The sequence below is a fragment of the Anser brachyrhynchus genome (assembly GCF_964034855.1).
Source record: "Anser brachyrhynchus genome assembly, chromosome: 4".
Classification (NCBI taxonomy): domain Eukaryota; kingdom Metazoa; phylum Chordata; class Aves; order Anseriformes; family Anatidae; genus Anser; species Anser brachyrhynchus.
In genome coordinates this window covers 14,393,341-14,409,086 of record NC_137698.1, presented here as the reverse complement: position 1 = coordinate 14,409,086, position 15,746 = coordinate 14,393,341, and the positions used below count along the sequence as shown (strand labels likewise).

At 41.0% G+C, this 15,746-nt stretch overlaps 1 protein-coding gene across 9 annotated transcripts in view; it reads right to left on the bottom strand.

Moving 5' to 3' along the window:
- The window catches only part of LOC308194775 (maestro heat-like repeat-containing protein family member 2B), a 79,243-nt gene that overhangs the window by 58,943 nt on the left and 4,554 nt on the right, over window positions 1-15,746 (bottom strand). For 2 of the 9 annotated variants that reach the window (XM_080591081.1, XM_080591080.1), the window contains exon 1: window positions 6,429-6,597. The exons of 1 other annotated variant lie outside the window; for it this stretch is intronic. The gene's annotated coding sequence lies outside the window, so the exon portion shown is untranslated. 6 more of the 9 variants (XM_080591084.1, XM_080591085.1, XM_080591079.1 and 3 more) reach the window with 6 other exon arrangements.

Sequence of the window (15,746 nt, the reverse complement as noted above, 5' to 3'; positions counted from 1 at the left end):
AAATCTGCGAAGTACCAGTGGGCATTTTCAGTCTGCTTTTGTAAAGCGCATGTAGAACCTTTTAAAGAGAGGGGTTAAGCATTTGACCTTCACTTTGAGCTTTCCCACCTCTGAAGTGTTTCCACAGACACCTAATACATGAGACAACCTGACCTTTGAAGAGTGCTGTATTGAGTTTTCAAATATTATCTAACTGTAGCACTTTATCCCTAACCTGTTCTTGGCTTCTGTTTCCTATTAGTATGATGAATCCAGAGTTTTCTCCCTGTACAGGCAAGGTCTTTGCATTTTTCCTTAAAACTGCAGGAGATCAGCACTGGAGCCTGCCTTTGCTCTCACCAGTCCTTCGGCACCTGAGCTCTGACAATAGAACCACAGCAAAAGCACAAGCACTACAACAGCTTTGTCAACCAATTCCCTACTGCCCTTAGCACCCCAATCTCCCGTATCTTTTTCTAGAAAAAATGAAAGTGTAATAAGCTTATCTTTAGCATTTTAGTGATAACACGCTGGAAGACAACCCGAACACGTGGGAGAGCTTTGCTTAGCTACCTTTCAACATGCTACATGGGTAGCAAAGGCCATGCCAAATTGCTCCCCTGACCTACAAACATATCCCAGTACACTGCCAGGGATTTCAGCTCTACTGGGACATTAGATCTACTGCACCTGTGTTGTTATTCACATTGAAAATGCCTGGGTTATGGTTTACATTTCAGGGAAACACCCCAAGTTACAAGAGCTGGAAGTGCTGGGCCAATGACCTCAAATGAAGAGATGATAATTTACAGCAGCAGGTTGGCAGAACATTACTGATTTAAACCAGTGGAGGATTTCGCCCGTTATCCCTGGAAGTATTCCACAAAAATACAACATTCCCTTTGGTCGTCATCATCTCAAGCAATTACTGCACTAAATCCCCAAGAAAGGGTTTAGCAATATGTATTTTAATCTCAAGGTGACTTACTGCCTGTTTTTCCATAACTAGAGATGAGCGGTTTACTTCAACAGCTGTTATTAGTGGTGAAAAAGAATAGGCAGTGATCAGACTTTGTAATTGAACGGAGAAGGTAATTCACACTCCAGTCATCTTGGAAATGAGACTTTTCATTAGAAAAAGGAAGAGGTCTGGAAGGAATACCTAGCTTCTGTGCACAGGGATACATAAAGTAATCTGGAGAATAGTAGAGGCTCTCTCTTCCTTTGTTTTTGTTTGTTTGTTTGTTTTGGGGGAAAACAGAGCTAAATCCCAGCCAGATCTCTCTGGCACTTCCCAGTTACTTGGCTTATTTTTCATGACATCTGATTTTAGTAGGAGCACTGTGTACTCTAGCTATAGATCAGGTGACTGTCTGAAGAAGTAGAAAGCCTCAATTTTAAACAAAAGGCTTTGATTTCGATACAGAGTCAGGAATTTCAAGGATGAGACCGAAATCAGTGGCCCACAAAGCTAGGCTTCCAAATGAATAGATGGGAAGTTGGTTCAAAGCCCAAAGATATGTTTCACAATAAATAAATAAATAAATAAATGTTTTGATACCCTTTGATAAAGTTCCTAAATAAAGAAAAAAAAGACCACTTACAAGTACATTTTAAGCACCACTTCCGTATATACAAAATTTTACATTTTCAAGTCACTTGGAGGGGTGATCTTCAACGCAGGAAAGGAAACTGAACTGTGTTTTCAGAAACTGGTGTGGTTTAGTTTCTTCTTCTACCTTATCTGGTTGCTATGTTTATGGCAAGAATAAATGAAGACGGATAACCTAAGGGGAAAGAAACTGCATTTCAAAAACTCTTGAGCCAAATGAAAAAATAAAGTTTGTCTGAATAAGAGGTTTCTAAACTTAATATGACCTAGAAACTGCACATTCCCCTGTAGTCCCAGCAGCTCTAATTAGTTGAAGAAACTGTGCATTATACCACATAACCTTCAAATCATCTCTTTGAATTCACTCTTTGCCTCTAAATCTCAATGGTTTCCCAAGTGTTTCCTTGTCTCATTTCATAGAACTAATGAAACAACTCAATCAAGCAGCAGGTTTTCATACGTGAGCAGGTTTTGCCTGGATTCTAGACTGAAATTAGAAATAAATTACAACTCATTGCTTTGTTGCTTGAAATAAAATAAGCGTCAGTGCCATGTCCTCTTTCTGACCCATAAATGTTTTGTCCGGTACTCCTCTTTACTCAGAAGAACATTTTCACATCTCAGGAAAAGAGTTTTGGCACGGGAATCCAAAATACTTTGTTTCTGATGCACAGCTATTTGAAATGTGTAGCCCCTCTCCAGCTTTACCTTTGGAGATGGGGTATTTTTCTTTGGAATTTGAGTGGCATTTTTACAGTTTCTTCTGCCTTTCTCCTTGTTTTCTTCCACTCATTTTAACTATAAGTAGTAAAGTACAGTTAAAAATCACTATTTATTGGAGTTATTACCATTGCCAAGTCTTCTTCCGGGAAAGAAGCTCTAGGAATTTAATATTTTTGAAATATCAATCAATAGGATTCAGACTGTTAAGGAGACATAAGGAACCTAATTTCCTTCTAAATTTGGGATCCAGGTGGCTCAATTAGCTACCCAGAATTGTCAGCCTCATCACTGTTTATCTTTCTCCCTTACTCACCAAGAAGTGACCCTAGTTAACAACAGAAACTAGTCATAGAGATTTGTCAGCTTTACTAATCAGTGGCTTGAGAACTGATGTTAAGTGAAAGAAAATGAAGTCTATTTGTCTACAAAAAAATAATTTAACGTCGCTTCTCTAAAAAATAGTCAATTAAACGCTTTAAAACTAAGGTTTTAAAACACCACTAGGTTTTCACTAAAAAAAAATCCTGCAAAACTTGTGATTTTGTATTTAAACTGAAGAATACTGGGCAAAAGATTCACTGAAAGAATGTGGTCAGCCCCAGATGCCAAGAGAACTTCTACCTTTGTCTTACTGTTACAGATGTAGGGATAAATACATAATGGGGTAAAGGAATTATATATCAGCAAAGACTTGTCTGTCTGCTTTCTGAAACAAACAAACATCTTGTAATTGATGACAAGAACTACAAGAATGCAAGCTCACTGTCTGCAGCATTATAACCCATTAGTGCCACAGCAGAACAAAGAGAACAAAGGAAAACAGAAAAGGAAGAGATGAAAAGTGCACAGAAATCTGAACTAAAGGACCAGCTAGGAATTTTCCATCAGGAGAATTCCTCAATGGAAAGCAACTTCCACAAACATCCGAATTGCATTTTTAAAGTAACTATTTCAGCTCCACAGTGGGGGAAATTGCAATGAAGTTACGTGATTTTGCCAATTTCAGGCACACAAAGGATCTTTGTTTTAACTTGTATACCACAGTTATTTCATTTTAAATCTGGTTTTGTCAAAATCCATTCAGTAATACATCCAAACAGGCCAGAGAATTCATGCTGCAGCCCAGGAGACACAGCTCACTTGAATACCACAGCTGGTGGCGCTGGGCCTTAAGTTCCCAGAAGGCTGCACTCAGGTTGTTTACAACTTCATGCTCCTTTAGTTCAAGAGTATACTCATAGATTATCTCCAAGAACACACCAGGTTATTTTAGAGAGACCAAAGAGTATTTGGCAATTTATAACTGCAATACACCTGTTTTGGATTCAAAAGTTTTCAACATTTCAAATTCTACTTTAAGGCAAAGACAAATGCTCAAAGACTTGAACATCCCTTAAGAGAAAAACAAAAGCAAGCAAACAACAACAAAACCAACAGATTTTGCTTAACCATACCCTTAATTTGACTTTCTTGGGTAAGCTTTCCTTTTGACAACCAAATACCCATCAAATGGAAGCAAACCCAATGGTTCAGAACCAACTGAAATATCATTCATCTCACAGCTTTGACAGCTTCTGCTTTCCTCAATGTTCTTGGAGGAGTGTTATTCAGAGAAAGTGCAGAGGGTAAATTTGCTCCAGGTTGCATTCATTTCCTTTTCAGATTAATCAGAGATAAAGTGAAACTGACACCACCATCAATAAACCATCTATCCCTCTTATTCTGTACCATGTTCTGACTCCTCATGATGGGGGGGGGGGGTAACAGAGCAGGTGGTTTGCTGGGCCTGTTCAGCGTCACATATGGATTATATACCTCTTTTGCTCCAGTTGTCGTTCACTTCGTAAGAGCTGCTATTTTTCCATATGTGAAGTTTTGCAGCTGCTTGAAAATCCTACTGGAAAATGCGCTATGTTTCTGACACTGTTTGCCTAGCTGTATCCACTCACAAAAAATAGAGACCTGACTCAAGACTTAGCTCCTGGCTAGCCTGTGGTTTGGCCGTATTTCCAATGAACACATCAGAGATGCATTCATACAAAATAGACTCTTCATTTTGCAGTGTCACTAGCAGTTTAATCAAATTAGTTTGGCACCTCACTGATAACACAAGCTACTCCTCAAACCCTCAAGAGGGTGAGCAGATCAGGTTACCTTTATCTCTTAGGTAGGTACAGCCAAGCGTGCTCTTGCTAGGCTTCATTTTTCCCAACTCATCATTCATCCATTTGGTTTTGTCTTACTGAGGACTCTTGTTATCACACCGTTGGTAGTGGCTCATAAGCAGATGCACATTAGGGTCTAAAAATACAAATGCTCGAGTATAAGTATATTGCCTGCAAAAACAGTCTTGGGCTTGTACAACACTTCATGTAACTACATGATATTTTTTTTTCCTAAGTTGTAGCCACTTTTCAGTCCCAGAAAAACACATGCGTGAAGAAACAGCCTGAACTTCCAGTAGACGATTTCAAGCTGCACTCTGCCTGTGGCACAAGAGACTGAGAATACAAATGTGGATTTTTGTTTTCCAAAACAGATTTTCATTCCAGTGGTTTTAAGAATTAATTGGTTTTCACAGTCACAGCTTCTGCTTTCCTCAGTGTTTTCCTGGATGGAGTGTTTTTTCAGAGAAAGTACGAAGGGTAAATTTGCTCCAGATTTCATTCATTTCCTTTTTGGGCTAATTAGTGACAAACCGAAATCGACACCATCAATAAACAACCTATCCTTGTTCTGTACCATGTTCTGACTCCTCATGATAGGGGTAACTGAGCAGGTTGCTTGCTGGGCCTGTTCAGCATCACATACACGTATCATATACCTCTTTTGCTACAGTTAGTATTCCCTTCTTAAGAGTTGTTCTTTTTCATGCACACAATCTTGCAGCTGCTTGAAAATCCCAGTAGAAAATACGTGCTCCTATGTTTCTGACTCTGTTTGCCTAGCAAGATATGCACTGTCATATGCACCAGCTAGCCAGAGACCTGACTGAGAATTTTGCCAGAAATGCAACTGATTCGAGGCCATTACCTTAAAGAATTAAAAATAGCAGACGTTATCAGTCATTTCATGTGCATATCTAAAAACTAACTTCTCCTGGAAAGTTAGCTGTATGATGCTGAGCTGATGTTGTACCAGATGGTTAATTGATACACCACAAGGCATTTCTGCAGGGCAATAAACTGCTCATGCAATTCCAGAGCTCACCCTTCCTTTGCTTGACACTCACACCTTTCGAGCTAACCAGAACGTTTCTTACTGTTTCACCACAAGAAAACTTCTCCTGCAGAAACTTTTTCTAACCCATTCCAAAATGGATCTGTACTGTGAAGCATGACCAGTTCGAGGGTACACAACACCGCAGTTTCTCTCTCACTAACTCAAAGTACTTCAGCTTTGCCTACCTGGGCTGCTGCAGGCTGGCCCTGGTGTCTTCCCCCAAGCCAGCCCTGGGAGCTAGGAGCTGTGCACTCCCCCGGCTGGGAGAGCAGGGCTCAGGCTGGCGGGCGGCGTGCACCACCTAGGGATGGCTGCAGGCTGGCACAGCTCCTCTTTCCTTCCTGCAGTGCCCCGTGCTGGGGATCTCTGGAGGAGGGAAGGAAAAACAAAGAAACTGCTTATCACAAAAACAGTGACAAGGGCTAGCGTTCTCTCCTCAGCATCACAACTTTTTAACTGGCTTTTTCTCTGACGCACTATGTAACACCGGGTTAAGGGCATCTGCATCACATTTGTATGGATAACGCACGGGATTTAGAGGACACAAGGCGCTGGTACTGGCCTCACCTGGAGGAAGCAGGATGCAATGGGGAGGGCCCTGAACATTTCCATATGCGTTTTTTTTCTGTAAATCCAAAGTTTTCAGACAAAAAGAAAGTCCACGAGGGTCATTTATATTCCCCAGGAAACAAACAAACAAACAAAAAACCCACCTTCTAGTTCCAGAGGCTGGTGACGTTGGCTTCAGCGGTGAAAATCAAGTGCCTAAACAGGGCTTACAGGAAAGCTAGGAGAGATTCTGTACCAGGGAGTGTAGCGATAGGACAAGGGTTAACGGCTTTAAACTGAAAGAGTGTAGATTAAGGTTAGGTATAAGGAAAAATGTCTTTACCATGAGGGTGCTGAGGCACTGGCACTGGCTGCCCAGAGAAGCTGTGGATGCCCCATCCCTGTAGGTGCCCAAGGCCAGGCTGGATGGGGCTTTGGGCAACCTGGTCTGGGGGGAGGTGTCCCTGCCCGTGGCAGGGCGGTGCAACTGGAAGCGCTTTAAGGTCCCTCCCAACCCAACCCTTTCTGTGATTGTATAAACAGAGCCCCCCTGCCCAGCTGGACATGTCTCGGCAGGTCCCAGGCCACCTCTGCTGGAGCCTCAGCGAGCTCTCAGCCCGTCGAGAGCTGAGCTCACAGCCCCGCTCCTCACGGAGCACCCCCAGCCCGTTCCCCTCGGCACTTTTCTCCCTGGCACGAAGTCCCTGCCACACACACACTTGTCCTACGTGCTGCCAGAGGCTGTCAGAGGTCATCTTTGCATCTCCTAAATACCAGAATAGGTTTGGAGTAACTCTAAAGGCCGACTCCAGATTTCATGTGTGGAAATGACAGAGTTGGGCTAAACAGTTTAATTTCAGGTCCTCACTGAAAGCCGCTAAGGATTGACCGGGAAACCCCTTAACTGTAGGGAAGGCATTATCCTTTCTCTTCTCACTAGTAAGCCAGACCATTGAGCAATGCTTCAACGAGGCCATAGGAGGAAGAATTATATCTTTGGCAAGAGGGTGCAAGGGACACAGTTTGGAGGCCAGCTACTCATCCAGCCATCAGGAAGAATCTTTGTTCCTAAACATCCCTGCAACTTTGTTTTCTGAACAGAAAATGTCCTGCCAAGCTCTCTAGACAGGATTGTTATAAATGACTGAGTCCCAAATAGGATTACAATCAAAGTTTACAATTTATTAAATGAATAGAGGCAAGCAAACAGCGCTGGGTGCGCCGGGAGTCTCTGCTCCACCAGGACGCACACCTGTTACGCAAGGTGGCTGGTTTTTATGCTCCTAGGCTAATACATATTCACTACTACTTCTAGAAGAGGCAGGGTTATTATAATTGGTTTCCCGAATCCGAACTCCTCCCAGGTGCGCCTGCTTATCAGTCTCTGTTAGTTTCTCGGGGGCCGCTCGGGCAGGGAGGCTCATATTCTTCCTCCTTATCTAGTGGTCTCTTGGCCGGCTGTCAGAAGTTACTGCACGTCCGTGCAAAGTCAGCAGTTTTTCTCTGAAGAAATCCCTTTGTTCTCTTCTCGCCTAAACCCAGGCCTCAATGTTAACCCTTCACACCCCTTAGTGGCACGAATTGCTGGACTATTCCTTACAGGATGATAGGTGTTTTAGCATCATTCACAAATAACTGCAGACCAAGTACTTCTAAAACCTTTGCCTCTCAAACAGCCATGAAATAAAGAGAGGCAATCACAAAAGCTGCCATAGAACTGAACAGTTCAGTCAAGTGTCTTCACTTTCCTCCAAGTGTCTGATGATGAAATAGCAGCAAAAAAGAATTGCAGAACCGACTGTAATGGACGTCACTAATGGCAAACAGAGAAGGAACTCTCAAAGGAGACAAAAAGTGGCAAAAAGGGTCATTTAAGGTTCCTTGGTTCTCTGTATAAAATATCAGTGCACTCTAGATCAGTAGGGAAATTGCAGAAGGAAGAAAAAAGGATGAAGCCTGGAAACTCTTGAGCATTCAAAACAATAGAACTACCCAGGCTAAGCTCATTAAAAGTAAAATTGCTCCATGCCTTGCTCTTTCTGAACATTAGTTAGTGCCATTAATTCAGTCCATCAAAATGACATGGTGCATCACATCAGTCTAAGCACAGAGCAAAACAGGAGAAGCCCAAAACACAGCTGGGTCCCAGAGGTGCTCTAGGAATGCAGATGATGGAACAGGTACAGAAACACTGCATTCAAAGTGGAGTTGGTCTATAAGAGGAAGAGCAGGAAGAATGGTTTAATAATACAGCTGATGAGCAGCAGGGTAGACTCTAGAACTGTTAGCTGATTTGGTATTGCTGAGCTGGTGAGGCTGTCTGATGAGAAGATGCTGCTTCTATTTTAACTTGATGCCATTTTAAGATGGGTCTAGGATGTGCATTAATGTGAAGTCAGAAAAAAAAAGGATGTAGGTTTTTTAAAGCTTGAAAGCTGACTGGGAGGGAAGGAGGGAATTAACAGAAAGAGCAGCTGGTTTATTTTTCAGTGCCTTTTCTTTGTCTTTTCTGCAATGCACTGTGATCTAGACTATTAGAGAAAAACCAGGAGTCACCATCTCAAGCTCTGAGATGCGTTGTTATTGTTTTAAAAGTGTGAAAGTTTGTATTTCTGTGGTGTTCCTTACAATTTCTTTACGTGATACCAAGGAGCTGTTTTATCAGCCTGGAAGTTCCACACAAATTTCAAAATAATTTTCACTCTTTAGAAGTCTTAAGGAGCTTTTCAGCCTCCAATCCAATGCAGTAATTTTATTCTACAATGCAATTCAGATGGAAAAAAAATGAGTTCTGTGAAAGGAAATATAATCCCAGCCTGTGCCTTAAAAATATCTGCTGCAATGAAGAACAATTCTGTAACATCCAAGTAATGTCTTATTAATTTCATTGAATATGTATAAACTAGATCTGTAGATATTAGCATAAGTAGCATACTTGACAAATAATTACTTAGTATGCAGTTAATTGTTCAATTATTACAAAATCAATTTGGAAATTGGAGAAGCCTTGTGAGTTACAATAAGAAGACTGAAGAGCAGATAAAAGGAAAAGAAAGTAACTTAGATGAAATTTTAATTGCATTGAACTCCATCCTTTTTAAGATAGTGTAAAGAGGCGGGCAATTTCCATCCTACTGCTCAGAGAGATCACTTCTCTGCCATTCAGATTTCTAACCCCATTAGCCCTGATCCTCTGAACCTTCGCTTGCACAGTGGCTTGACCTGTTGCATAGGGACTGTTAGTCTCACTGAACTGTGGGGCTACTCTCCTTCAGAGAAGCTTACTTATGTGTACAAACAGGGATGCTTGAAAGCTTCTCCCTTCAATACCACATTATTGGGAAGCAGCTTTCTAAGTACTGGAGTCTTCTTCATTTTTGCAGGCTCAGCATAGGGCTTGCAGCAAATATAGGTGGACCATCAGCCAGTCTCTGATGCTGCCTGTAAGAGCATGTTCAGCTTTAATGACCCTCCTTTCATGCAGATGTACCAGCAGCAAACTTTAGACTGACTTCTACAGAAAGCTAGAGCTTTCTAGGCCAACGAAGGTGTGTAGGACAGTACATCTCACTGGGCATTATGTATTTCACACTAAGGGAAAGGTGAAAACTATAGTTTTTTTTTTTTTTTTAAAGAAGGGAAAAGGCAGGGTGTTAGAGTAGCAGAGCTGAAGACCAGAGGGTAAACAGCTCTTTAGGAAGCAGCACTGCAGTCACTCAAGCTTGGCAAGGCAGAACTGCCAGCAGTGGGGAGAGGCAGCACCTTGGAAGAGGCCAGCAAGTTCTGGTGTTCACTTTCTCTGACCACCTTAAAGCACAGCCTCTCCTTCTCACATGCTGCTTTTCAATTCCCCTTTATCTTAGCTATGCCTTCACCCACTAGCAAGTTTCCTTTTCAAACAGCATTTCAAGTGAGAGAGAGTAACTGCAATTTTAATAAGGGACACTTTCAGATGGGTATTTATTTTTAGTGAACAGTCTGTTCCTCCCTCCCTCTCCTTTCTTCCCCAGGTAATTGGGTACGCTCCTACTAGATTACCTTTCATTCTTTGCCATTGGCTTATGATGACATTTTCCCTGTCACTCACTTTCTTGGTAATTAAAAAATGTTTGCCAGGATGCAATGTGTTCTACTGTTTATGATGTGAATAGTGAAACTCCCTTCCTGCCTCTCTCACCCCCCCCCATTACACAGCATGCAAATATAGTCATTTACAACATTTGCAAAGCCTAATTTTTTTCCTTGTCCATTTAACTATTAGCAGCTGCATTCATCTCTTTCACATATATTGCCATTTCCTCCCTTCCTCTGCTTTTCTCCAGCTTCATTTAAACGCTGGTAAGGACAATACAACTCCTGGACATTTCAAAACATTTCAGCATTATGAACACTCCCCCCAAGTAAATGAGCCCCCTTTATGGTCCTGTGACCTTTTTTTCAGGGGAGGTTAGCTGTGGGTGAGAAGACACAGCCAGATATCACAGCTCAGCTGGCCAGGGATAACTGTATGAAATGTAAGTCTTCACAATTAGTGAGATAAAGAAACCTTGATGTTTCCTAGTTCTTTTGACAATGAGAACAAACTGCTTTGGAAAGGAGCTTTGTTTTGTCAGCTTTTGGGGAATACATCGTTGTGGTCCTCATTCAAACACCTACATGTTGCTAACCACAAATGACTGATACTCACCAAACAGTTATTTGTTGTATTGTTCTTACTCATACTGCTCTCTTTCCTTGGCATTCCTCTATTTTGTCATTTCAGTTGTCTGCTTTAACATGGCTGTGGTTACCCAATAAGCACACACTATTTCTCTCTTGGAGTTGCACTACATAACACAGTTACATTACCTTTTCCCATCAAGGCAGCAGGCAGTGTTGAGATGTGTTAGGCATCAGGCATAATGCAAAGAAAAACTTGTTTGGGAATAGAGTTGAAGGTAACCATAAGAAAAACTCACTCTGTGTTTGAAAGGTAACTTTGTCCCAGATGTTTCAAGGACTGAGTGTTAACAAAGACTTGTTATTCTTGGTGCAAGGTTGTACTAAAATGCTGAATGCTTGCTCTTCCTCAGAGTTTTTCTGTTTCATTCAGCAAATACTGGAAAGTTTTAATTAAGATAGACCAAAAAGAAATCAATGAAAATTGTGCTGCATTTATCTCAGCTGCATCATACAAATGCTGTAAAAATCTTGAACAAGTGCAATTGCCAGTAGTAGTTCTGCACAGGATAATATCTGCTACTCAGCTTACCAGAACAGAAAATGCAGTGGTAACTCATAAGCACTGAGTATATGTGTGTATATATATATATCAGCTAAAAGCTTATGTATGCCAGGCTAGTCTAAGAAGTAGCAGGTCTGCTTTATGCTGCTATTGGTCTTACCATCCTCCACTCACCTAGGGCTGGGGAAACAGTGATTTTGTGCACTGGTGTTGACTTACTGTATGCTCAGAGGCAAACTGCCTAGGATCATATCTGTAAAGATATTCAGGGGCAGAGAGCTTCTAAAACATAAACAACAGTAAAACATTTCCTCATTGATATATTAAAGTTTGAGGTGATAAAGTAGTTTGGTGATAGAAGGAGTGTAGGTCCTTAATAAATGCCTGAAAATAACCCCTTTGCATCCCTCACCCTAACTGGACATTTCTAATTTATCAGCTCCAGCATGGCTGGAAGCAATGTATGGAGAATGAAGAATCTCATGTTACGCCCATGTCAGTGAACAGGTACATTACTAACCAGGCAGACTCACAGCACCTGCACTACCTGCAGGTCCCAGATGACAGTGGCAGTTGCCCTTCCTGGCTGAATTGACCTGCAATGAAATCAACATCCTCTGTCTGAAGAAGTCATGCTGATTATCAGTTCCTTCCAAGGGTCATTCAAAAGCTGTTTTTGTGATGTGGGATATAAACCATGCTGTATAATAATTTAGGACTTGGGCAGGCTTTGAAAAAGTTAAGGTTTCATATAAGCCAGTTATAAAATCCTTAAAGCCTGCAGAATTAAAAAAAATTGCCCCTGTAGCTACGTGCCTGGTATCAACAGCCACAGAGGTCTTCCTTCATAGTGTTACGGTGGCATGTCAATATTTGTCCCTTGTTATTTACGCTTAAAAAGTGACACTTAAGGAAACACCAAGTTTCCTGTATTTAATAGGCTTAAGCTAGAGGATCAGTTCTTTGCCAAGTTTTCTTGCTGTACCACTTGATGGCACACTTGCCTAAGCACACAGCAGCCTCAAGTCAGCAGAAATCAACAAGCAAATCCTGTCCAAAGTTGTTCTACTTAATTTGTTTTGCATGATGAATGTACCTGTTTAATTGATTAAATGAATCTAACGCTGTAGTATTGAGTGGAAATAAGTAGGGCAAACAAAATAATTATGCCAAGAAAGCCCTGTATTTTGCAAATTTAATCCCAGATATTGCCTGGATAATTCATTACTTTTTCATTCTTTCAGCAAGTTTGGTAACAAGCTTGCTTTTACCTTACTGAGCCCTTTCCAAGGGTTGCAGATTTTCCTTTCCTCTTTATAAGAATGTTTATAGCAGTTTTGTTCAGTGCATATGTTCATGCACTGCTCAGGGATTTCTTTTGTCCTTTTGGTTCAAAAGCAGCAAAGCAGTAAATTCCTACTGAAACTATACAAGGATACCTTCTGTTTGGCTAGAGAGAAAATGGAAATTAATTTATATCCTCTGACCAATAAAATTATGATCCAACTTCATATCAAAGAAATATTCTCCAGGGGGTTATATGAGGTTAATAAATGAGTATGATGTGTTACTACATATGCCACTTAACTCTAGGTAGTTGTAAATACATGAGTGAATACTGCAGATGGTTACAAGCCACAGACAGAAACAACTTGCTGGTCCGTTGGATTTTATGACTGTATGGAGAATGTATTAAAACATGCACTAGCTCTTTATACACAGACTTTTAATGGAAAGTGTAACTGACTGGGCTCTTAAGTTAAAAGGTTTTAGGGAATGGGGTGAAATTTGCAGAGGGCGCTTGACTGTCTTAGGAGCATCTTCTATTCAAGGGCTTGGATCAGAGTTCCAGATGAGTACATTACTGGAAGCGATATAAACAACTGGGTACCAAATGACCCCTAGATTTACCAAGGCCTAAGTCCCACAAGCATTTCTGTTTTAACTTTACCTAATCCAAAATGCAGTTACTAACATAATCTTACTTGCCTGTAACTGTCTGATCCCTTCCTGTTACTTCATCAGTTCTCCAGAGGGCTGAATTAGCGAGGTTAGCGAGTGCTTACCTTTGTTCTGTAACTACCCTCGTTTAACTTTTGACTCTCTCTTCTCCCACACTCATTCACTGCTCTTTCAAATACGCGGATGAAAGATGGGTTAGTGGTCTAAATCAGGGTGAACAGATGTTTTTTATCCTGACTGGAACATGATATGCCTGGAACAAAGGAGGAACAGAGTGGGATCATCATAAATAAATGTCATTATCAGGTAGCACCTGAGAGTTTTTGAAGCATGTACTTTCCTGACTTCCTCCGTTACCCAGTGAATTGCATTGGCAGTGATAATTACAGCTTCAGCAAAAATAACTGCTAAACAATGATAGCAGTAAAGCCCTACAGCCTTCCTCAATTATATGAAGTGGAAATTTAGTCCTTGAGTACTACTTCTGAAACTGGCTGAGCAGTGTAAGAGCATGTTCTGTGGTGGGTTGGAGGATAGCTTGTGACAGGAGAAGCAGATTGCTTGCTTTGCTCCGTGACCATCCTCCCCATACCACATCCAAAAACTCAGTAGCCACTTCTGCCCTGTGTCTAATACTGGCACGAGAATGAAAGCAACACATTGCAAGTTGAATCTACTCTAAGACACCGTGTAAGCTGATGAATTTAGGAGAAGGTCACTATCATCTCTGTAGCCATCATTCCTCTCCTAGTTTTGCATCAGCAGCTTGTACTTTCACTGTTATTCATCTGTCTCAGCCTCAACCTCTTGATCTTTGAAGGCTATTTTGGTATTGTTAGTCTGTCCTTTCTACCTCCTTTATTTCTGCCTTTTCTCCTTATCCTTGCATACTTATGTTTGTCAACACCATCTGCACATATCTGACATTTACAAATGGGTCTTACAAGCTTTTAGTCTTACAAAGTAGAATTTTTTGTTGCTATACACTTCTGTGTGAAAGGAAACTAGGAACATTTCCAGTAACAAAGGAAATATCTTTACACTGATTTGATCTAAACTACTGTTGCGGTTTAAGCTGGCAGGCAGGTAAGTACCACACAGCTGTTTGCTCAATCCCCCTGACCCACTGTGGGTCAGGGGGAGAGAATTGGGGAAAAAAAGGTAAAACTCATGGTTTGAGATAAAGACATATATATATATATAATATTATATACATCATAATTTCATATTATAATTATATATATAATATAGGACATATAATAGGACAGAAAAGGAAGGGAAAATGATGATGATAATAAATACATAAAAACAAGTGATGCACAATGTGATTGCTCACCACCCACCACCCTATGCCCAGCCAAGCAGCACTTGTCCCACCCTGGCCAACCCAAAAGTCCTTGACACTGCCCTGCAACAACTAAAACTTCAGTGTGTCATCAGTATTATTTTCCTCTTAAATCCAAAACACAGCACATACCAGCCACTATGAAAAGAATTAACTCTGTCCCACCTGAAGCCAGGACACCTACAGAAAGTGGGAAAAATGAAGCAAAAAAAGCTGTGAAGACTTTGTCATAATACTTAGTCAAACTAGGAGATTTTCTTTAGATGTGTCTAAGGGAGCATTTACTTTAGCTTTCATAAAGGAAAGGGAACTCTTTTTTTTTTTGGAAGAGAACAGCCTGCAAATTGACACAGCCTTTTAACCTTTCTGCTCTGCTAACAGTACCTTAAATAAGTAGAATGGTGTTTAGCTGAGCTTTACATAATGTAACTCTTTAAGAGGTTCTGTCTCAAAGTGATGCTTTCACTGTAGTACCTATTAAATGAAGACCACACAAAGAATAAACAAAGAAGATGAGATGAATTTAATGCACTTTCCATAGCACAGAGGCTGTCCCTAGTGGTAAGTAAGGAGTTACTTTAACAACATTTTGTCAGCGGACAGTATTATTTCCTTATTGACATGCAGCAGGCCTTCCATGAAGCACAGAACTGTAGGGATGGATGCTTCTCTGCTGCTCAGTGCAAAGTGCAGTGTTGGGGGTAATGAAGACATGACCTTACACTTTCTTTTGGGTTAGGAAATCCTTACATACTACATTATGGTTCTCATGTGAAGTACTTGGGCACAGATCTGCATAACCAAATTGTTCACAGTGCTTGGAAAAGGTATGTAACTTTGGAAAACATATAGGCACAGCACATGACTGATTAAGAAAAATGGGTGCATTTGTGCAGAGCTTGTCCATTGAATTGAATTTGTGCAGTTCTCCCCATAAGGTGACCAAGCTCCTAGCTGTGCTTTCTCCCTTTCATCATAATTTCTTGTGCCGCTTCCCCATTACTTTCAGTGTATTTTGAACAGCACTTAACCCCAGCACTCTGACAGGCACTTTATCAGTGTAACAAAGCATCCCAAGCCTTGTGGGAAACAGAAGTAGTCGTCTGTCTGGAAGTGGCTAAGACTTACTA